Source organism: Diabrotica virgifera, chromosome 8, assembly GCF_917563875.1.
Source record: "Diabrotica virgifera virgifera chromosome 8, PGI_DIABVI_V3a".
NCBI lineage: Eukaryota > Metazoa > Arthropoda > Insecta > Coleoptera > Chrysomelidae > Diabrotica > Diabrotica virgifera.
This window is the reverse complement of record NC_065450.1, coordinates 50,009,282-50,035,139: the sequence shown is the minus strand read 5'-3', so window position 1 is coordinate 50,035,139 and position 25,858 is coordinate 50,009,282. Positions and strand designations below refer to the sequence as shown.

Sequence of the window (25,858 nt, the reverse complement as noted above, 5' to 3'; positions counted from 1 at the left end):
TAAATAGGAATAGGGGTTCGTGTTGTAGCTCATTTACAAAGGCGTTCAATTCTCTGTTCAGTATTCTCTTTTCATTCACAGTCATTTATTTCGAGCTTCTGTCATATTTCGTATAATCCGTAAATATTAATATTATACACAGATTATTCAACATATGACAGGAGCTCGAAACAAATGACAATCGATGAAAAGCCCTATTATAAACATTAATATCATTATTTATACAGGGAGGCCAAAAAAATTTTTTGAATTAAATTAATTGACGCAAGAAGAACAATTTATGTAATTTATTTAACTCAAAATACATTATATTGCTGTCAGAAAATAGAAAAAAATGTTTATTTTGCAAATAAACATTGCTTTTAGCTTAAATTAAATGTTCAAACTGCCAATAGGTAGGAGGGAGGCTGTTTGTGATTTAATTTAAGCGAAAAGAAATGTTTATTTGTGAAATAAACCTTTTTTTCTATTTTTTGACAGCAGTACAATGTATTTTGAGTTAAATAAATTACATACATTCTTGTTTTTAGCGCCAATTAATTTAATTTAAAAATTATTTTTTGGCAACCCTGTATAAATACCTAATGATATTAATGTTTATAGTACTGAATACATAATTGAACGCCCTTTCAAATGACCTACCACACGACCCCTATTCCCATTAACAAAATTATCGATTACGTCATCACGCTCAGATGGATGACGTCACTAGTATGAAATATATGCCAAAAAATTGTAATTTAAAAATAAAAATCGACCTCTTTCGGGATTTTGCTCCAAAATCGTCCGTTTTAAAGAAATGAATTTATTCCATAATTTAGCCCCTCTGTATAATCTACTATATTAAATCTTTCATGTCATCAATTATTTAATTATTGATAAATAATTAGGTACTTCCCTAAAATTTAAATTAAAAATTGCAGATTTTTTGGGAAAACTCGGATTTTCTTTGTAAAATTTTTGTTGAAGGAAATCGGAAAAAAAATAACTTCGTGCAGAACTAAATTACGGTGAATTTTTATTTGAGTGTTTTTGGCTCAAAGGAAAAATTTTAGGAGTTACAGACCACTAATTAAAAAAAAAAGAAGATTTAGGAGTGCTAATTTATTTATAAATAAAATAACACACTTTCTGCGGACTTACCCCACATATACCCCATATTACTAATATATGCAATCTTAAGATTCGATTTTAGCAATAAAAAAGCTGGTAAATAATTTTTCCCAAAAATGGCATTTTTTCGATAATTTTCCCAGACTATCAACAAATTCCAATAAACCGGAGCGCCAACCCAAATTCTGAGCAGTCTCAACATGATAAGGTTAATATCCCCAGTTGTAACTAATATCGAAATGAATAAGAATCGCTATACTCTGCGGTTGTCATGGCGGTGTCGAAAAGAAATTGCGACTGTCGAAATGAATTAGAATCAGGGCCCAGATCTATTCTTGACATATCTCTGGTTGCCTCCCACCCCCCCCCCCCCCCGACGTTTTTGTTTTTATTTTTTGGACCCTAATTTTTCACTTTTCTATAACCAACCCCTCATTAATCTAAATATTTCCTTGTTCTCTATAATATATAAAAATGAATGTTTGTCTGTATGCCCCTTATCGAATCGTAAACTAAATTTGATCATAATATGATGACCTCAAGCAAAGTTGTTGTACACATCGTACATGAACCCGGGAAGGTTTCTGAGTTAATACGACCAATCTAAGTAATCATTATTTACGCAGACACCACAAAAACAATATTGTTTGTTAGAAAAAAAGTATACGCAATATCTTTGAGTATTTTTTGGCTGTCTGGTAATTTTTAGGTACTTAACTTTTAAACATTATTTTTTAGTTCTAAGGCGGTACGAAGTTTGCCGGGTCAGCTAGTTAATAATAAAAAAATATTCTGGAACTATGTAGTTTGGCAAAGATTAAAAAGTATAAATCATTAATTTATGAATTTTAGATTGTAAGAAAAAAGCGGCAGCTGAATATATATGATCAAATGCAAAGTTTACGATTCTATAAAAGACATACAGACTTTTTTATATTGTGTCGTATAAATAATAAAAACGTGGTATTATCAAAAAATAATTATTTTTCAAATCAAAATGTCAATTTTAAAAACAAAAAAGATTTTCAGGGCCAAGAATTGAACCCGAGTCGTCTGGGTGAAAGCCAGTAGCTAGGTATTCTTGGCTATTATACACGTAAGTCACGGAGATAAATATTTGACATATAAGTTGTAGCGTTTTTCCATTAAGTTTCACATTTTACCTTTTCTTGTCTAAAATCTCCGGTTTTGGGCCAGCTGATACATCAGTTGTTAATAAGTATTGGAACACCTAACTAAATAAAAAGAAAACAGCGATGCTAAAATGCTCCGGTTAAATTTGACACTACCTCCCGGGCTATAATGTTATATTTAATAAGAAAAAAAGTCAATTACCTTTAGGTCGATTGTAGAAGACTGTATGACTATTTTTAAGCAAGATATGGTTTTTGAAAATTTTATACTTTTAATGATTTTTGATATATTTTACGATTATTTTTAAATTTCTCATTATAACTTTGTTTATTGTATATTTAGGTATATACATCGTGAAATAAAAAAGAAAGCTTATTATCTTTACTTTAAAATGGTGTATTGCGAAAAATTCTAGGACTATTTTTAAAGAAGATATGCTTTTTTGAGTGTGACATATTATACACATGCAATAGGTCCCACTAAGTTGGAACCAGATGGAAAACTTTTTTATTATTAACTTTATGAAAACAAGTTATTTTTTATAAAATGCTCTGCATAGTCTAAAACCTAAGATGCAAACGTCAGGTATAAAAATTTATCAATAGTATACGAGGTATGTTAAAAAATATTAATTTCGCTCAAAAGTACCTTTATATTTCACAATATCAAAAAGTGTTATTACGAAAAGTTATTTGGAATTGAAAATTATGTTATAATATGCAATTATATTCTTCTAATTGGAAAAAAATGAAAAATTTTAAAATTTTTCTCAAATTACGGATACTTTTGGATATCCTACGGATATCTTGTTTAAAAATAGTCCAAGAATTTTTTGCGATCCACCATTTTAAAATATGATTTTTTTATTATACAATGTATATACCTAAATGTGCAAAACGAAAACTCATAATGAAAAATTTATGAGTTAAGATCTTGTCAAGATTCCAACAACCCTTAACTATTTAAGGATTGATGGTAGTATATATTAAATTATATACCAAGCAATTTTTCATCAGATTGGTCACTCCCAATGGCATAATGTCTCAGTATATATGCTATAGACTATTAAGTTCAATACCATACAGTTGTTTGGCTTTATTGTATGTAATTGAAACCAAGACATAGTTTTTTTATGTCTTTATATATGTATATGTACAGGTTTATCTCTTTTTGTGATTTTAGCTTGTAGTTTGTATTGTGAAGACTTTTGTACTGGGCCTGAAGATGAGTCATAAATTGTAAGACTCGAAACCGGCTGCCCCATGATTATATAACAACTAATAAAATACAAACTTAAGATTGCGAGTATTGACTCAATTCCTATATCCAGTTATTAATATATTTAACTAATCGAGTACCTACTGCATTTAAACCAGCTCCTTAAATTTTTTCAACCATGACATTTTTCATATATTTACTCCTTCTTTTTTCTTTATGTTTTCTTCTGTGTCCATGATATTCTAAGCATCCTTCTGTAACACCACATTTCAAATGACTGTAGCTTATTTATGCACTTTTGCTTCAGTATCCAGCTTTTAAGTCCATTTTTCAGTATCGAAAAAACGTGACTTGTAGTATCGAAAGACGTAACAGCTCAGAGGGCCTCGATTTTTGACCCTTCGCTTCGTTATCGAACGTATTCGCTTCGTATCTGTTTAGTATACGAAGCGAATACGGTCGACAGCGAAGCGAAGGGTCAAAAATCGAGGTCCCACAACTCTTATCTATATTGTTTTTATTTTTACAAACCCAATTGTTGCTATTTCTATCCTGGCCTATAAATGAGACAACCATGACAAACATATTGACGATCTTTTTATCAAGAGTGTATTCTAAACCGTATACAAAAGTAGAAATGTTTTTAAATTTTCCACTTTATTGTATACGGTATTTTTATGGGATTTATGAATAATTGTTTTATGAGTAGAATTGAAATGTCGCCCACGTACAACGTTTAAACGATTGATAAGAAAAGCAGTAGTTTGATGGTCCAACATGTGCTAACATTGTAAAATCAGATTTTATTGCAACCATTGTTTTCTCCTAAACCAAGCGCAATATTTACCAGTGTTAATGCATATAAGCATATTGTTGAGTACAAGAACGACTGAAAGCATATATTATTTATAAGCTAATAGTTGTCGGGAAAAGTTTATACGTCAAAATTTGCAAATGAAAAACGTGTTTATCTGAAATTTGCAACCACGTTTTTCGATAAGGCGGCCATTATACTGTATCATTAACTAGAAACAGGTTTAGTGTCCCAGTAAAATTAGAAATAATAATTAATCGAGGCTAATCGACTCTTATAAACTAAATTAAACGTTTACAGCTTTTTAGATTAATTTTTTGTAACGACGGTTCATCTTGGACAGTCTCGAGATTCTGTGTCTCTGTGATTAAGTGATGTGAAGTGATCTTGTCGTTTTATTAGACAAATATTTCGTTTTGGATACCAACGCAACAGGTAAGAGGGCTTTATTTTAACTGTTTATATTTTCTGTGATTATTAAGTAACTTTTTCGAAGTTGGTAGCATAATCAGCCAAATATTGTACTTACTTACGTAGTTAACAGCAAGTATCTATGAAATGGTACGTAAAATTAATTATTGTTAACGAAGTAAGATATAAACGAACCTACATAGCGAAGAACTAGAAAGTGCCTATTAAAATAACAAAAAAAAACACATTATTTATTCCGTTTGTTACGTCATATTTTATTCTGGTGCTATTTTAGCTTGTACAATAGAAATGACAAGTGCTTTCAAACGTCAGAAACACTGTTGCCAAACTTTAAAATCATAACTTTTATTGCATTCGAAATAGTAAATAATAGTAAATAATTTTTATTTACTACCATAAAAAATGAATAATTATTTTTTATTTATGCACATGCACACTCCTTAGAAAATTACATATATATGTTATACAATTCATTGGGCTGAGGGGGATTGATCCTGGTAGATCAGGAACCACTCAACCTCGTCCCAATGCTTCAGACCATCCTCCACCCCCCGCTGATATTGTGTATATTCTTGTGCGTATTATGTATATTCTTCCTATTATGTTTTCTTTCAGAACGATCTTTTACAGTTTTTTTTTTATGGTTTTACTGTACTTTAGCTTCATCTTGTCGTATTTGGTATACTTACTTTTAAGTGTTTACATCAACTTAACAAAGAAACAAACAAAATTGATGAATCACTCTATATCATGCTGATGCGCTGTAGAGGATACAAATCGGCAAAATGATTGTCACATTAGAGATGGGAGATACTTCTCATTATCAAAAGAGTCGAGCACTATACATATCTAGGCACCAATTTAAATAACCAATGGGACCACTTAATAACCGATCGGATCACGGCCAAATAGTGATCGCACAAGATGAATATGATGACCTCAGTTTTATGATGAGGAAACTGGAACAGTACTATACAAAGAATGGGATGGAAATAAACCTAAAGAAAACTGAATACCTAACAACGGAGAATACAGAAAGAAAACAACTGGAAATAGACGAAGGTAAACAAGTCAGAGGAACAGATAAGTAAAAGTATTTAGGTTTTTATACATCAAACAAAGGAACAACTGAGGAAGATATAAAAAATAGACTAGAACAAACAAGAGACTGCATACGAAAATTGAACCTAGTACTGTGGGATAAGAACATCTGCATAAAAACAAAAAGAAGAATATATAATAATACCATGATAAGAAGTATCCTCACTTATGGGTGTGAAAATTAGACAATTAAAAAGAAAAACAAAAATAAAATAAGAACAACAGAGATGAAATTGTCTGATTGTGCTGTACTATCTGATTGTCTTATATATTTGTTTATTTTTAATAAAAACCTTTATTCTTCGCAACGATAACAAGTTTTTTTAAAAGAAATAAATATTCCTTTGAAATACATGGTGATTCCATATAAGTTTGGTTGTGCGTATTATGTATATTCTGCCTATTATGTTTTCTTTCAGAACGAACTTTTACAATTTCTTTTTTATGGTTTTACTGTACTTTAGCTTCATCTTGTCGTATTTGGTATACTTACTTTTAAGTGTTTACATCAACTTAACAAAGAAACAAACAAAATTGATGAATCACTCTATATCTGCGTTTAAGCAATCAGAGACCCATTTAATTATGTATCTGCGTCTTCTATCTAGGTGTATCGTATGGTCATATCCCAATAAATATGTCTGTAATAGTAGAGGATCCGATATAAGCTCAATTATAATGGATAAAAATTATCGGATATGTAATTTAGCATGTTATTTTAATTAGCATGCATCTAATCTTGTTGCTCGAAAGTTACCCGAACTATAATTAACTAATAATTAAAAAATTATATTTTTTTTATGAATTTGATATTTGAGATTATTTGAGAAGATATTATTTGAGGTTTTTTGGATCATTCTAAACAAAAAAGATATTTTGTAATTTTCTCTAAAGTTGATCGTTTTCGAGTTATAAACAATTTTTAAGGCTCAAAAACACAAGTAAAAAATATCATTTTTGTAATTATTATCAAGTACCTACATAAATTCAAGTTCAAAACTTTTTATATCAGGTCTCTATAAGAGTTTTAGCTGTTTTATTCTAAAACATAATATTTTGTTAATTGTAAATGAGGAAGGAAGGTTTCGTATGGGTAGATGGGCATTTACAACTAAAAAAAAAAACAATGTTTCGGAATGAAATAAGCCCAAAAGACTTATCAAGAACTGAAAAATTATATTTTGTACTTATGTTTTTGACCCTTGAAAATCGTCATCTTTCGTTCTTTTTTCAGTTTTAAATTGTTTATAAGTAGAAAACGGTCGATCTAGACAGTCCAGTTAGCCGAGGCGCAGTCGATCGACAAGTTTAGTGGATTTGCGATTTGCGATCGCTGGTTCGAGCCTCAGGTAGCTCATGAAATTAATAAAAGACCAACGCCGTGGTATAAAACTCAATAGAGTCTACGGCTTGGTCTGGAATAAACTGGCGTCTGATCGGCCTATGGAGGAGCGGTACGGCAAGGGATAAGGGCTTGCGGCTTGAAGATACTCCTCCATAGATCCCTACCGAAGGGCGTTGACGCCTAAGAACGGTGTATATATATAATATATAACTAGAAAACGATCAACTTTAGAGAAAAAATACTAAAGACCTTTTTTTTAGAATGACCTAAAAAATCTGAAATAATATCTGCCCGGGTAGATTTTTTTTTAAATTCATAAAAAAGATTATATCGGGCAACCCTTGATTTTTGTAATTGTTAACATACTAAATTACATATATCCAATAATTTTTATCCATTAAACAGATCGGTGCAAATCGACCTTTTATCGTATCTTAGACTATAATATATTGGATAGCCGTTTAATACAATCCCCACTTTTTTACCATTTTCATTTGACGCAAATAATAGATTTATTTAAATAGTACAATTATGAATATGGCATGGTTATGCATTTAAATACTACAATTTTATTTTATCATCGATTTTAAAAAATATCACGCAAATGAGAAGCTATTATATATTATATGTATTATGAATATTATGCACGTCACCTTTTTTAAAAGTCAAATTAAGGTTTTGCTCCATCTTTTATCAGCCAATATAAAAAATGACCTGTAAGCCACCTTTACTAAGTAAAGGTGGCTATGCCTATAATAATCAAAATAAAAAAATGTAGTTTATGTAACGATTATTGACGTAAAGACACCAGGTGTTTAATGCTTAATTAAATGTAAGAATTATGTTAAATATTCTTAAAGTAATTAATTGCTATCGATGGGGTGCTGACCCTAAAATTAATTTAATGTGTTATCGTACATATACCAGATACATTCTCGACTATGGAAGCTTTCTAAATGAATCTGCGACAAACAGAAACCTTAAAAAACTAGACCACATTCAGTACAAGGCTCTGCGGCTAGTTCTAGGTGCGCTCAAATCTACGTCTACAGAGAATATTTTAGCCGAGTCTATGGAAATAAAGAGAAATAAAATATATACAATAAAAAAACACCCCTAGAGGGGGCCTAAACCTCCGAGGTGTTGAACAGGGTTTATGTCTTGGCGCTGCAAAAAAAATTTAATATATATTTATCAGTACATAATATTTAGTACCTATTGATATTTAGTATTAGCATTTATAAATTATCCTTATATTTAATTTTATAGCAAACAGTTTTTATTATCTATGATGGCTGAGTGGATCAAGCAATCCAAAGCTTTTAAAAAACAAAAAAAAACGTTTATTTCATTATTTCAAATACTTTCTCCCTCATACACCAACTATAATACTGCACATAGACGCCATGCCCCACCGGCACCTTTACAATCTGTGCACTGTGTGTGAGCTGTTTTATTAGCGTCGTCTATAGTCAAATTTTCAAGTTTCATTGTTTCCTTGCTAGTGTCAGGGCTTTAGTTTTATCTACGTTGACGGCTAACCCTAGTTTTTTCGAATTTTCTTCAAGCTCCACGTACAAAAGTGTAAAGTTGTAAAGTTCTGTGATGTCTCTTGCGGTGCTTCCTATGAAGTTTACATCATCTGCGCAGTGGCGTACTGATAGATCAGCGGGCCCTGGTTCCAGTTGGGATACGGGCCCGCTTGCCCAATAAAACCACACATTGTATATCAAAAGTTTTTAATAAACATTGAATATAAATCATCATATATCATAAAATGTATCATACATTTTTTATAAAAACTCAAGCTAATAATTTATAGTATAGTTCATTTTACTCATGGTTTTTGCTCCATATTTTAAAGAACCGTTTGGATTGACATGAAATTTGACACAAAAATAGCTAACATGTCCAAAAAAATGATATTGTGCCGATGTATGATTTTGTCCGAGAGGTGAGTTTCACCCCTTCTCGAGGATGAAAAACACACGTTCAAGATAAGTCCGGAATTGGATAAACTAACTAATTCTAAGCAACTTTAGTTCTATAGATTGTTTTCACTAAGTCAATACTTTCTGAGTTATTTGTGAGTGAATATGTTCATTTTCTACCAAAAAACTACGTTTCTAGACGGTTTTTCGGAAATAACTTAAAAAATCCTCTTTAGACCCAGTAGGAGCAGAGTTGTAGGTAATGAAAAGTACGTTCTTATTCGTCAAATTTCAAATCGAATATTTTAACTCATCACACCTTTTTTAAAGTGTTTAGAAAAGCTGAATTTCTGTTTTTTTAAAAAGTTTCTAGCGTCAAAAGTAAACAAGGTACGCTCAAAACGAAGTTGGTCCATTTTCTTGGTAAAAAAAAAATCTTAATAAACACTGCTTCACAAGTTACTTGATTAACCTATGTATTGTTTATATGATCTGTAAGTTTTATCGATTCAAAGTTCTCATTTTTGAAAAAAATTGGTTGAGTAAAAATTGTTTTTTTAATTATGAAAAAAAATTATTTAATTAAAAGATTAATTTCATTTTGCATCCTAATTAGAGGGTGATTTCACGATTTTTGTTACTAACAGAAAACGGGACCAACATTATTTTGATCGTAACTTACTTACTTTTCATGTTAAAAACTTTTTTAAAAACGAAATATAAATTTTTTTCAAATAATTTAAAAAAAAGTTGAAATCAGCCTTCCCGCGAAAATTACTTGATTTTTTGGTTATTTCTCGTTGAAATATTCGATTTGGAATTTGACGAGTAAGGACTTACTTTTTATTAGCTACAACTCTGCTTCTATATACGGGTCTACAGACTTTATATATTATACTCAGTTTTTTTTCACTTTTTTAAGCTATATTTTTGCTAATAATAGTTTTTTAATAAAATACTTACTTTTTGAGTTATTTGGGGAAAAGCGCCTGAAAATGTGGTTTTTTGTAGAAAAATAGACCTTTTCACTCGCAAATAACTCAAAAAGTATTGACTTCGTGAAAAAACAGTATAGAAAAAAAGTTGCTTAAAATTAGAGTGAAAAAACAGTATAGAAAAAAAGTTGCTTAAAATTAGTTAGTTCATCAAATTCAGGAATTATTTTGAACGTATATTTTTTCGCCCTGAGAAGGGACGAAAGTCACCCCCTGGACAAAAGCACACATCGGCACAATATCACTTTTTTCTTTGACATATTAGCTATGTATATGCCAAATTTCATGTCTATCCAAGCAGTTCTTTAAATTTTTTTGGTTTGAAGGTTTTGCAATATTTTACCGTGAGTGAATGGACTATTAAAGCAGTAAATTAATATTAAAACTATCGTTTTTCATACTGACATGACTGATCACTTTACGCCAGCCGTTTTTATAAATAATAAAACTTAAAAATTTTCTACATCTAAATCTCCAGTAAAACGAAGGAACCTTACAATAGCGTTATCTGTGTTTCTTTATGGTTTTCAAATTTTTTTGATGAATTGTTTTGTTTTTATTTATAAACACCTACACAAAAATTAAAATTTATTAAGCAGTTACATTTCGTCGTGTGTACTTGTGTATTTCAAAAGGTCAAAAACAAATTAGAAACAAATGAAACAAAAGCGCGTTAGAGCAGGCCCCTGCGGGGCCCTGGCCCTGGTTCCGCGGAACCCGCGGAGCCATACTCAGTACGCCACTGCATCTGCGTACATTACAATCTGCTTGGACTTATTAAACATTAATTTTTTTGGGTTTACGGACATTTTTCTTATGACATATTCCATAAATATATTAAACAAAGTCGGTGCCAGCCCATCTCCCTGTCTTAGCCCTTTCGTTTTCTGGAAGGGATCTGTCAATTGATTTTGGATTCGTACTTGCCCTTATGTGTGAGTCATTGTGGCTTGAACTTACTTATTAACCAATTTCCTTGGTATACCAAATTCTTGCATAATTACAAATATTTTATCTCTATATAGTTATGTTATTATAGGCTTGTCGAAAATCTACACAGATTTGGTAGATCTCTATGTCGTACTCCCAGACTTTAGCTAATATTTGTTTTATGTTGAATATTTGGTTAATAGTAGACCGTCCTGTGCTGAATCCGGTCTAGTAGTCTCCTATGACTCCTTCTGAGAAGTATCTCCGGTTTATGATCCACGTAAACACCTTATAACTCACACAGAATAAGGACAAGCCTCTATAGCAGGGGTGGCCAAACTGTGGCTCGCGAGCCGCATGTGGCTCTTTGAAGGATCATTTGAGGCTCTCAATAAATATGCCTGAATTACTTTTAATTTTTGTATTTCAAAATGTCTTAAATTACTGACAACACATATAAAAAAACTAAGTGTATTAACATCAGGACTTAGACAAGGAGACCCCTTATCATTGTTGCTATTCAATTGGGCCTTAAAATATGTAATAAGTAAAAAAATATCATCTGAGCTGACAGGAGGATTTTCGAATCTAGGATTCAAAACCAGAGAGAGGTGTTTTCACAACTCGAGGAAGAAACAGGTAGTCTGGGCCTTTGAATAAATGAAGAGAGGACGAAATACATGTTATAAAAAAGCAGCAACCAAAAATTCAAGACCAAGAGTTAGGTACAACATAACTAGATATTAATGACCACAACTTCGAAGTAGTAAAAGAGTTTAAATATCTAGGGGCGATAATCACAGATGACAACCACATATAAAAAGAGGTCTCAGCAAGGATAGCTGCGTGGAATAAAGCTAAACTCCCTGTCATCATTATTAAGATCTAAGATTCTAAAAAGACAATCTAAATTAAGACTGTACATGCCAATCATTCGCCCAATTGTTACATATGGAAGTTAAACATGGATTCTACATCAGCGGGAAATAAATAAGCTGCTCGTATTTAAAACGAAAGTTCTTAGAATGATATTTGGCCGTCAAAGAGATGAATTGACAGGAGAGTGAAGAAGGCGCCGCAAAGCAGAATTGGTGACTGTGTGTGGTACTGAAAACATCGTCGAACATATAAAAGTTAAGATAAGATGGGCAGGTCATGTGGTAAGATAAGACAAAGACAGAGTGTTAAAGGCAGTGTTTCTTGAGAGACCGTAGAAGATCAGTAGGTCGTCCTGGAAAAGATGGAAGGATAATGAAGAATCGATGTATCCTGAATTAGTAAAGGCTGCTTGTAGAATTATTTGCATAATTAAAACCACAATGTGAACCATTTAATTTTACTTTAAAATTCGTGAAATTCAAACGGTGACAGGAAAAATTAAATACCTTTTTTTACACTTTTTAAATAATTGTTTAATTGCGGCTCGCGAAAAATTTCAAATTTTGAAAAATGGCTCGGAATATCAAGGAGCTTGGCCACCCCTGCTCTATAGTTTTTGTAGCTAAGGTTTTATCCCTTCTTGTGATTGGGCGTATAATTGCTTTTTTCCATATCCTGGAATTCTTCTGTGTTATACAAGTCTGTTATTAGTTTATGTAATCTATCTATAGTCAGAAATATTTCACCAAATTACATAGAGGTAGAAGAGGCAATGGATATGAACTCAGACCATTCTCCAATTATTCTTACACTCAGTGACACAGGTATCAAAAAAGAAAACCCCCTAGACTTGTTAACAAAAATACTGACTGGAAAAGTTTTCAGATAGACCTTGGAGAGAAGATTAACCTCTCAGTTCCATTAAGAACCATTGATCAACTAGAGACAGAAGTAGAATTACTCAATAATAATGTACAACAAGATGCTTGGAACAACAGCAAAAACAGTGTCGGAAGAAGAAAAGGAAATAACTACCCGAAAGAAATCAGAGAAAGGATAATGAAAAAAGAAAACCTAGACGCAAGTGGCAACAGTCTAGAGCACCAGTTGATAAAACTAGATTAAATAATGCCACACAACAATTGAAAAGAGAAATTCAAAGAATCAAAAACGAATCGGTTAGCATCTACCTAAATGAACTATCAAATGATAGTACTACTAACTACTCACTGTGGAAGGCCACCAAACGATTAAAAAGGCCAATCTTACAGAATCCACCAATTAGAAATACTAATGGCAGCTGGACAAGAAGCAATATAAAAAAAGGCTAACAAGTTTGCTGATCACCTAGAAAATACTCTGCAACCAAATGAAGAACAAGAAATAGTAAACTGGGAGCTTCCTGATCAAGATGACATGGAAATTATCCATGTAACTCCAAAAGAAGTATATATGGAAATAAAAGAAAATATAAACCCAAAGAAAGCTCCAGGATTTGATCTTATCACTGAAGAAATGCTAAAGCAACTACCAAGGAGAGCTATAAAAAAATTAAAACATTATAAATGGTTCCTTTAGGTTGAGGTACGTACCAAAGATATGGAAGGTGGCAAAAATTATAATGACATTAAAACCAGGAAAACCTCCACAAGAAGCTTCTTCATACAGGCCTATTAAGCCAAAACCAAAAAGCCAAAAAAATCTAAATCCTAATCATCAGTTTGGGTTTAGAGAAAGCCACTCAACAATAGATCAGGTGCATAGAATAACAGATATAGTAAAAAAAGCTCTGGAAGAAGGAGAAGTCTGTTCTCCAATTTTTCTCGATGTAGCGCAGGCTTTTGACAAAGTGTGGCATAAGGGATTATATCATAAAATAAGATGCTACTTACCAAAACCATATTCTGAACTCCTAGAATCATATATATCCGACAGATACTTTCGAGTTAAAAATGAGGAAGCATATTCAAAATTAACAGAAGATAAAGCTGGAGTTCCACAAGGAAATGTCCTAGGGCCAGTGCTATATCTGCTCTATACCAGCAATATCCCGTCATTAGAACCTAACACAATTGCGACATTTGCAGACGATACATGCATTCTGGAAATGGAATGGAAATTCGCCGGTCATACGATCAGACAAGAAGACGAAAGATGGAGTAAAATTATTACAGAGTGGAGACCATGGACATATAAACGAAAGAAAGGAAGACCACAGATGAGATGGGTAGATGACCTAAAACACCAAGCAGGCTCAAAATAGATGCACATGGCTCAGGATAGAGAAAGATGGCGGAGCGAAGGGGAGGCCTATGTCCAATATTGGATGTCGCAAGGCTAATAGAATAGAAAAACATGCATTCTAGCAGTCGGACAAAACCACGAGGAAGCAGCAACTATGCTACAAAACTTTGTTGAACAAATTAACATCTGGACCAGAAGATGGCGTATCAAATTATTGAATGAAACAAAATTTGTTCATGTCAATTTTACTAACAAAAGAGAACAACATATCACAGTCAGTATAAATAGAAACCAAATACCTTATTATATGCAAATACGGCAAAATATTTAGGTATGACATTAGATTCAATGCTACGTTGGAAAGCGCATATCAAGAAAAAAAAAGGAAGAATTAGAAATTAAGTTCAGAAATATGTACTGGCTAATGGGGAAAAATCCACTCTGTCTACTTATAACAAATTGTTATTGTATAAGCAAGTCCTTAAACCAACATGGACATATGGGATACAGCTATGGGGCTGTACAAAAGAAAGTAACATCCAAATCATACAACGATATCACAATAAAGTGTTAAGGAACATTGTCAACGATCCATAGTACTTCAGAAACTGTGATCTTCATCGAGACCTCCAGATGGATACGGTTAGTCAGACAATAAGTAAGTTTGCCGAGAGTCATGAACAAAGGCTTTCCAACCATGTGAATGTCGAGGCCATCAAAGTCCTAGACAACGCCAACCAGATAAGAAGACTTAGAGAACGAAGCCGTTTGAGTTAGTGCTATAAGTTAAATAAGTGCGTTAAGTGAAAAAGCAGAGCAAAGTGCGGCTATAGTGTACACGTTAGCTAGTAGTACTATTATGTATTAGAGCCTAAGGATTATTGCTGAATATATCCTTAGATATGTTTATTGTAATATTTTGTAGTTAGAACTAACTTGCTTATTGATCATCAGATAGCAATAATCATAAGATTCCTGTTGGAGTTTTGTTAATAAAAAAAAAATGTAATCTATCTATCATTGTATGTCCTCCAATTTTGAGAATTTCAGCTGATATGTTGTCAATCCCTGGGGCTTTATTATTCTTCAGGGCTTTAATGGCATCCATTATCTCCCGTCTTGTGGGTGAGTTTGTTAATTCGTTATTCTGGTTCTGGTCTTCTGTTATCTCGATATCAGGTACTGCTTGGGCTGTGTTTGTTTGTATTTGCTCTGTTAGCAGACCCTCGAAGTAGCTTTTCCAACCTACTTTTATTGCTGCGTCATCACTGATAATTTTTCCTTCATTATTTCTAAAAAGATTAGTGCGTGGTTTATATCCCTCACTGAGTTGTTTTATAGTCCAAGTAATGAAGCATAAAATAGGACAAAACCTAGCAATTTTTACAGAATGGATCGATTTGTATGAAAATTTAAGAATACGTAGTGGATAGTCCAAGGATCAAAATCTATATGATGCCGAAAGGCGCTTTTACCATGGGGGTGGTTGCCACCCCATCTCTGGGGTGGAAATTTTTTATTATATTTTGACCACAAAAGTTGGTACAAACTTTCATTCTAAACAAAAAACGTTCTATACATTTTTGTGATAAAATTAATAGTTTTCGATTTATTCGCTATCGAAAATGTTAAGTTTTATATCGAAAAAATCAATGTTTTTAATAAATTTTCTGATAATAACTCCAAAAGTTTTCGTTTTATCAAAACAGTAGTATAATAGTAATCGAGCTATACTTTATTATATGTTAGCTCTTCTTCGTCAAATGATAAATAATGTAATTCCAAAGTCAAAAGACGGGAAAACTTATGCATTTTTCGAGGATAACTTGTTCAAGCTAATTTAAAGTATTTAAAAATATCTATCTTCAGAAATAGAAAAATAGTCTCTAGCTCAAAAATTGAGTGACTTATAATGAAAAGAATGTCAGTCCCTATTTTTTTCAGCGAAAAAGTGATCGGAAGCAACCGCCCTAATCACCACTCTAATTAAAATTATTCATTGATCTTATTTGGTCTTCTTTATTTATGTATTGTTAATAGGTTCTAGAGGTTTTACCGGCCTAGAATGATTAGTTTTTAAAAAAATGAAGTTAAAAGCGAATAACGAATTTTTGTAGTTTGGAAAAAATGGCTTTTTCTTTAGAATGGAAAGATCAGCATCAGAGATACGAAAAAATGTTTAAATATGAAATTGTAGGGTATTTAATTTCCAAGAACTTGGTTTTAAAAAATTTTTTCTACGGCAAAAATTGAGTGAATCGTAAATGAGTATATCGAAAAACATTGATTTTTTCGATATAAAACTAACACTTTCGATAGCGGATAAATCGAAAACTATTAATTTTGTCAAAAAAATGTATAGAACATTTCTTGCTTAGAATGAATGTTTTTATCAACTTTTGCGGTCAAAATATAATAAAAAATTTCCACCCCCGATAGGTGGCAACCACCCCCATAGTAAAAGCGCCTTTGGGCATCATTTAGATTTTGATTCTTGGACTATCCACTCCTTATTCTCAAATTTTCAAGTAAATCGATCCATTCTGTAGAAATTGCGAGCTGAAAAGCTTTGGTTCCTGGACTATCAGGAATTTATATGCTCCCATTATTTGTTCAGCAGTAACGGTTCATATAATTTATCGAGCAATATCTACCAAAATAAAGAAAAAAACATTTTTCAATAAAGCAAAAAAGTTTGATAAATTATGTACATACAGTAAAACCACAATAATTGCTTTCATAAAAGTTCAACGTACGTAAATTCTTAGATTGATTTCATTTTTGAAGGTTGAATGTTATAATAGCAATATCTTACTTTTTAATGGTAATAATATACCTGTGCGTAAAATATATAATTTTCATGTGCACTATTAGTTACACCATAAAGATTAGAGTTTGCGAAAGAATAAAATTGTTTCGTTTATTATATTGAACAAATGTACTTTATCATCGGAACATATGGCCCAGAAAATAACAAGTCTCAAACAACAAAGGAAACATCTTATATCTTATAGGTACTTATGACGAATGACGAATTACAAGTAGTAGATCTACTCAGATGAAAGATGATAATACTGGGTGATTTTAACGCTCGAATAGGCAACCAAGCAGGGGCCCGGGCCCCGGAGGGGCCCGAAGTAACCTTTCCTTTTATTAATAAGAAATTAAAATCCGCTAAATAATCAAGATACGTATTTTTTTAAATAGAGAAAAAGACTACGAAATTCCTGCGATTTTGAAATGGTCTGATTTTGACTGAAAACTTTATAAGAACTGTGATAACATCACACTAATCAATCACCCTGATTTTGTATTTACCTGTACAGAGGTGTGCTGCGCAGTAATGAACGCAACCTGTATCAGCAGCCAGATGGCCGGTACGGTGTTAGAGGAAGCATAGGGAACAACATATAAAAGAATCATCTGTCTTAAAGTAGTTTCTCGAAAACGTTGCTAGTCTTAGACCAAAACGAAACAGAAGACGACCAAAAAAAATTGAATAAATGAAATTATTATTATAATATTGCATACAATATTTATTCATGCTTCATTTTTTACCATAAAGCTTTCGATACAGTAAAACACTATAAGCTGATGGAGATATTAACAAATATTGGATTAAATATGTGTAATCTAAGAATTATTATCAATCTTAGAATTATTAGGATCACAGAACTAATTCAGAGATTAACTTACTAAAATCCATATAATTTGCAAGAATCAGTGTGAACTGTCAACAAATATAAAGAGTAAAAACATATACACTTACCTTGGTACGAACCTCAATTAAAATTGGGACCATAGAAGTCAAATGCAGGATAGGAAAAGTAAGATCTGCATTTCAAAATATTGCTAAGCTATTCAAATATCATGATTGATCAATACTCATAAAAATCAGGTTACTACGGTGTTATATCTTTCCAATACTGTTGTACGGAGTTATGTCGTGAACTATCACAGACGCTACCTGCAAGAAAATTGAGGATTTTGAAATCTGGCTTTATTGTCGAATCCTGCAGATATCTTTTTCATGATACATGATATAATCAGGTCGTTTTATGAAGAAAACAAAAAGAAAAAGAGCTACTAGCCACAATAAAACCAGCCAAAATCGAATACCTCGGTGACATTATGGGGAATGGCGAAAGATGTGGATTGGTGCAACTAATTTTACAAGGAAAAGTAAAAGAAAAAAGATAACCAAGAAGGCGAAGGATTTTCTGGCTGAAAAATCTACGTACGTGGTTCGACACAACAGCTGCAAATCTTTTCAGAGCAGCAATGTGTAAAGTATAGATTGCCATGATGGTTGCCAACATCCAAACCGGATAGGCACTTCAAGAAGAAGAATTAATCAGTAGATAAACGACACAGAAATGAAAATGATATCGAGAAATAAAAAAGAGTGGAAAAAATAGGTACCAATACAACAAACAATTCTACCCTCCAGACCTAGGGGTTGAAAGTAGCTAAGAGCAGAACAATAAATAATAGTGATTATTATATATAGTGAGAGACAAAAGAATTATACAACCAAATAAACTCTGAGCATCTATGTAGAAGACGTACGCGGTAACGGCAGTCCGATAAGTACCTAGCCTCTCCGCCCGATGGCGCCACTATCGCAAATAAAGTGTACTGTCATTTAATGCGTTCTCGTAGACGGCTAACGTCAAAATTTCAGCTAAATCGAAATTATAGTACTGTTGTGATTGCGTGTGAAATTCAGCGTGTCCACGGATTTTAATAAAATGGAAAAAGAGCAATATAATCGCGGATTTTAATAAAATATAAAAATAGAGCGCTTGGATGCTGTGTACGATGACTCTTCTCCTTCGATGGCAACTGTCAAAAATTGGTTTAATGAGTTTCAACGTGGACGAATGTTGGTTTTTGATAAGCCACGCGTAGGTGCCCCGAAAATGGCTACCACGGAGAATAACGTGACAAAAATCCACGATCTTGTATTGGCAGACCGCCGACTGAAGATGCGCGAGATAGCTGACACAGTAGGAATCTCAAAAGACCGCGTAGGTCATATCCTGCATGAAATTTTGGGCATGAGAAAGCTGTCGGCGCGATGGGTGCCGCGTTTGCTCACTTCAGACAATAAGCGCAATGGTGAGACCACTTCAGAGCAGTTTTTGACGCTATTTAAGTGTGATCCAAAGGAGTTTTCACGTCGTTTCATAACCGTCGACGAAACATGGATTTACTGGTATACAGTGGCGTAACAAACCCCGTCGGGGCCCCCCCGCAGAATTTGAAATGGGGCCCTTTTAACCCGGGAGCAGTCGCGCCGTTAGAAAAAATCCAACTTTTTATCATTTTCCGTGATAACTTAATGAAAAATTTTGCAACATAACTTTCCACTTGTAAGTGCCCCGAAAAAGATTGTAGTAATGCGTAGGATTTTTTTAAATTTCTTAATTCCATTTTTATTTTTTTTGTGGAATTTATGGCTTTGGTGGGAACCAATTAGTTTTAAAATTGTTAGAAATAGATATTTTTAACATAACAAGCAAACAAAAATATTATATAAAATTAAACTTTGTTTTAAATTCGTATTGTTAGATTTTGTTCTACACGCGACTGCTTAACATGACAGAAGTGAGCGCAGGAGCGTCACTTGAAATTTTAATAGGGAGGGGGGCAAGCATTATATATACAATACATTTATATGCAAACATAATACAAAATTGATCTATTTTTTGTAAATTTCAGTAATTTTCAGGGTCGGGGGGCAAATGCCCCCCCGCCCCCTCTCAAATGACGCCCCTGAGTGAGCGCGACTGCTCCCGCGTTAAACAATTACTAAATACGACTTATTTAACAAAAACTTTATTAGCGTTATCATTCACTATTCATAACAACTTAATTTCTCATCTTTATTGGTATACAGACCCATTCCAAATAAACAACTTCTTTTGTTGTTTCCTGTACAACTTACCTACAATACATTTAATAACCAGCTTTAAAAATAGTAAATGTTAAAACAATTCTTTCTTGATTTCTTATACAGTGTTTTTGCGTAGCTTGGAACCTATGGGTAACTTTTTTATTACATATCTATATTACGAAAAAAAAGTTATTCTTCATAAAATGCTGTGCATGGTATAAAACTTAAGGTATTAAATTTTCTTGATTTTATACGAGGTATATCAAAAAATATTAATTTCGCTCAATAGTACCTATACCACCTTTATATTTTACAATATTGAAAAATTTTATTATAAAAAGTTGTTCGCAATTAAAAACTATGTTTAAATATGTAATTATATCATTCCAGTTGAAATATTGTGAACTATAAAGGTACTTAACTCTTAGAGAGAAATTCATATTTTTCGACATACCTTGTATAAAGTTGGTAAAATGTGATATATTACGATTGAATCTTCGTTTTGAGATAATGCAGAGCTTTTTATAAAGAATCTGATAAGAATTTTATAAAGAATTTTTTCGTAAAATTAAAACATTAATAATAAAATAGTTATTATAATTGTAATAAAATGATGTTGGTTATCGGTAATTTGAGAAATATTTGGAAAAATTAATTTTTTATTTACAAAGATGTAATTACATATTAAAATTAAAATCGTATATTGTTAAATATAAAAGTACTTTATCCTTGAGTTAAATTCCTATTTTTTGATTTACCTCGTATAAAATTGATAAGCTTTGATATCTGATGGTTTATCTGGCTTATTTTGTATCTCAGATTTAAGACCATTCAGAGCATTTCATGAAGAATAACTTGTTTCGTAAAATTGATAATAAAAATTTTTCCCATATGGTTCGAAGCCACGCAGACATACTGTATAAGTGCTCAAAAAAATTTATTTTGAATTTTCAAATTGTAATGTCTGACAGGGCCGTAACTACCATTGGGGCAACCGGGGCAGTGCCTCGGGGCCCCGGCGAAGGGGGCCCCGCGATTGTAATCGCGTTATACTGCCTATAGGCAATATAACGCGATTAACAACCTACATTATAGCCGAAGAATGTAAGTAACATTATATGTAATATACTTTTTATGAAAACAGAAAAGATGTTATATTGATGGTAAATATTTAGCTTAAAATAATGTGATTTCAATTTTTTTTTGTGTTGGTCAACTAAAATAGCAATATGTAGGTAGGTACAGGAAACTTCAGTCATGGAGTACATTAAAATGCGTTTTCAAGTGGTTAAATATCAATTTTCCCGGACTCCTTCTGCTGGGTGATTAACCCCAGACCCCCTGATAGGGGCCCCCTGATCACGTTTGCCCCGGGGCCCCCAACATCGTACTTATGGCCCTGATTTAATGACATATTCGAATTCAGCATAATCAAAAAGCAAATAGAAACATTTTTGAACAAAGTAAAATGATGAATTCACCGATATCTTTTAAAATTATTTAATATAAAACAGTTTTATTGTTTAAAGAATTAATAAACAATTAGAGGCATCTGTGAGTAGAACTTTTCACTTTAAGATAAGATATAAACTAACAAAAAATGTTTTAGAAAAATATAAGCTTGTTTGATTTTTTCCGAAACCGAAACAATGTAAGTTTTTCTACATTGACTTCCCTAAAGCGTAAGTGTTACAATTTCCTTATCTTACCGCTTATCTGTTGAGAGATTGTCCAATGATTACACAAGAAAAGTCGTCAATAATTGTTAAATAAATGCGTACCAAACTGATGCAAATATAAACGTAAAACAACACAAACATAAATAACATTCAATGCAAATAACCAATATGAAATTACTGGCGATAATATTGTATCGAAATACTAAAAGTAGATAAAGAACAGAGGGAAAGAAAACCCATTTTTAGATTTAAAAATATTGTTCTTAAATTCGGCAAATTGCAATTCTAATATCTTTCAATAGTCACTTATAAAATACAAAGCATTATATACCTATTAGTTATTGTCGCTGCCATAAAATTTCGGTAGGCCGGAAGGGATTAAGTTTCTAGATATTATGAGGTGATTCACTTGGCAAATACGTCTATTCATAGTTAGAAATTTTTTCGTATTTAAATTTAAACAGACAACGTAAAAATAATATAACAATAACATATTTTTACATAATATCAGATGACAAGATGGGGCCCTTAAGCGATTGGGGCCCCCCCGCAAGCTTCATGCTGCGGGGCCCTCTGTTACGCCCCTGCTGGTATACACTAGAAATCCAGGAGCAATCGAAAGAGTGGACAGCACCCGGCGAACGTGCTCCGAAGAAGTCGAAGACTGTCCAATCGGCCGGAAAGGTGATGGCCAGCATTTTCTGGGATTCACAAGGCGTGATCTACATCGACTACTTAGTGAAGGGAAAAACGATCACAGCGTCCTATTATGCCGAATTATTGGGCCGTATTGACGCCGAAATGAAGAAAAAACGATCCATTTGGCGAAGAAAAAAGTGCTCTTTCACCATGACAACGCACCGGCTCACACATCCGCCGTCGCCATGGGCCAATTGGTCGAATTGGGCTACGAACTGTTGCCCCATCCACCGTATTCTCCAGATTTGGCCCCGTGCGACTACTATTTGTTTCCAAACTTGAAAAGACACTCGTTGGGCAGAAATTTAAGTCGAATGAGGATATCATCGCCGTCACGGAAGCCTATTTTGCAGACCTCGAGAAAAGGTATTTTTCAGACGGGTTAAAGACGTTGGAGTATCGCTGGGTCAAGTGTATCGAGCTAAAAGGAGACTATGTAGAAAAATAAATTGCCACTTTTCCAAAATTTTTCTTTTGTAGGCTAAGTACTTATCGCACTGCCCACGTTCAAATTCCATTCCCAAATAAGTTAATATTTGTATCTACTTAATAGTTAAATTTAACTACTACACCAAGCTCACCGAACGATTTTTTTTTGTATTATCGAAGCTACAGATCTGAGAAACTCAGACGGAATTATATTTAATGGCCCTGAATGCATGAATTACTTATCTCTGATAAGATCATAAGCTATTAATTAATATCTTAGTAAAAAAAATTATTTACAATTGTTTTTGGTAATATCTGCTGCCTATATGATATAAGGATTTTAACTTATACACATAAATTATGTGTTTATGAGATTTCTTACACCGTGAGAATAAATCACTCCACATAATATGTTTACTAACTAGAGAATTGTAATTAACGCTATATAAAAATACCATAAAAATTTCCTTACAGAAATCTATTATCTTTACAAAAAAATTAAACTTTTTTGGAAGCTAAATCACTAAGCTAATTTGGGAGGAAGCCCTCACAGAAAGAAGACCCTTAGGACCCCCACGAATGCGACGGAGAGACAATATATAATATGGTCAGATTTAAGAACAATAGGGCTACCCTCTGACCCACCTATCATGGACGACCGTTCGAGAAGCGAGTTATGCAGTGGGCCATGACCCTTCCCGGGTTGAAGTGCCACGAGAAGAAGAAGAAGAAGAGGGATCCTAAATTGGCATAATTAATTTCATTTTAATTACTAGTTAATTAATTAAACTATATTGCCTACTTCTATTGCCATCCCTAACACAGTTTACCTTCTTCCTTTCATTTCCAATCCTCCTTCATACACCTTCCCAACCACATAGTTATTTTGCCATTCCTCATGTCTCTGACTTTACAGGTCCCCTCACATCTCTTGCTCTGGTTGTTCTTCTTCTTTTTCAATTCCATTCATTAAAATTTTCCCTCGACAACACATCAATCTGTTTACTCAATTACTAACTATAAAATTCAAATTCTATAAAATTAAAAAAAAGCAGTTTGCCAATTCAGACAAGTAGTATATCTAGATTTTTTGCTTCATATTGACAATAAACCTCAACTTTCAACCTTGATTATTTAGCTATCATCTTAATGCACATTCACACAATAAATTTTTTTGTCTGTTTGCCTGGTATGTTATAACTCATTAATTTTTCATCTATTCCGTTCCACGACTACTTACAGCTCATTTCCAATTGTCTGACACACATTTCAATTTACATTTCTGATATTAACATTTATGTTATTCCCTCTTTGTCTACATTCTTTCAAATCATAATTTTAGTTAATCTGGCATTTTATCATCTGTTAGATCATTTTCAGTAAATATACAGGGTGTAACGAAAATACAGGTCATAAATTAAATCACATATTCTGAGACCAAAAATAGTTCGAATGAACCTAATTTACCTTAGTGCAAATATGCACATAAAAAAGTTACAGCCCTTTGAAGTTACAAAATGAAAATTGATTTTTTCGAATATGTCGAAAACTATTAGAGATTTTTTATTGAAAATGGACATGTGGCATTCTTATGGCAGGAGCATCTTAAAAAATAATTATAGTGAAATTTGTGCACCCCATAAAAATGTTATGAGGGTTCTGTTCCCTTAAACCCCCCCAAACTTTTGTGTACGATCCAATTAAATTATTTTTGTGGTACCATTAGTTAAATTCAATATTTCTAAAACTTTTTTGCCTCTTAGTATTTTTTCGATAAGGCAGTTTTTATCGAGTTGCGGCTTCTTTTTTAATATGTTTACATAAAAATTTTATGGGGGTTTTGTTCCTTTAAACCCCCCAAATGTTTGTGTATGTTCCAACTAACTTTTACTGCGGTACCATTAGTTAAACACAGTGTTTTTAAAACTTTTTTTGCCTCTTTGTATTTTTTCGAGAAGGCACTTTTTATGGAGATATTACTTCTTTTTTAATATGGTTCAAAATATACCTAAAAATGTAAATCATGAATAAATTTTCATATTATTACCAAGTCTCCATAATCGTACTTAGCCATATGCAAATATGTGGTGGATTTGACAAATATTCAAAATATCTCGATAAAAACTGACTTTTCGAAAAAGTACTGAGAGGCAAAAAAGTTTTTAAAATATTGTGTTTAACTAATGGTACTACCATAATAATTAAATTGGAACGCACATAAAAGTTTGGGGGGGTTTAAAGGAACAAACCCCCATAAAATTTTTATGGGGTGTCCAAATTTCACTATAATTTGTTCTTAAGATACTACTATCATAAGAATGCCACATGTTTATTTTCAATAAAAGATCTCTAATAGTTTTCGATATATTGGAAAAAATCGATTTGCATTTTGTAACTTCAAAGGGCTGTAACTTTATTTATGTGCACATTTGTACTAAGGTAAGTTAGGTTCAATCGAACTATTTTTGGTCCCAGAATATGTGATTAAATTTATGACCTGTATTTTTGTTACACCCTGTATATCTACTATCCTTTCAGTAATTTAATTAAATTATATTTTTTCTACATTACCATAACAGGCAACCACCACTACTTGTTTTTTAACTTGCTTGCTAAACCTCTCTCTCTGTTATAAAACTTTTACAGTAATATATTTTTCACAGTATCATCTGTAGATTTAAAATTATTAGTTAACTAATTCAAATAATCAGCTAAATGTATAAATTTTCTCTCTCTTTGTTAACCATTACAACCTCAATATTAGGCAACCAACATTACTCCTTTCATCTTTTACAACATTACTATGTATTTTATATTTTTTTTCCGTCTATAAGTTGTTTACATTCAAGTATTTTTCATTTCTCTTTTTATTTCAAACTAAATGAAACTTTCTTCTTCTTTTTTAAACTGTCATCAATTAAGTCATTGACTTTACTATGAATAACATTTTTATTACCATAACAATAATAACAGTTCTTTCTGTAACAGAGAGTTGCCTTTTAGACTTTTACAATAG

The 25,858-nt window shown here is 32.4% G+C and overlaps 1 protein-coding gene across 2 annotated transcripts in view; it reads left to right on the top strand.

The window, feature by feature from the left end:
* LOC126889985 (UNC93-like protein) overlaps positions 1–25,858 on the top strand; it is a 398,517-nt gene that overhangs the window by 37,321 nt on the left and 335,338 nt on the right. Inside the window, exon 1 of one of the 2 annotated variants that reach the window (XM_050658774.1) lies at positions 4,279–4,714. The exons of the other annotated variant lie outside the window; for it this stretch is intronic. The gene's annotated coding sequence lies outside the window, so the exon portion shown is untranslated. Of the gene's footprint in view, positions 1–4,278; positions 4,715–25,858 lie in introns of those variants that run through there. 2 annotated transcript variants of the gene reach the window in all.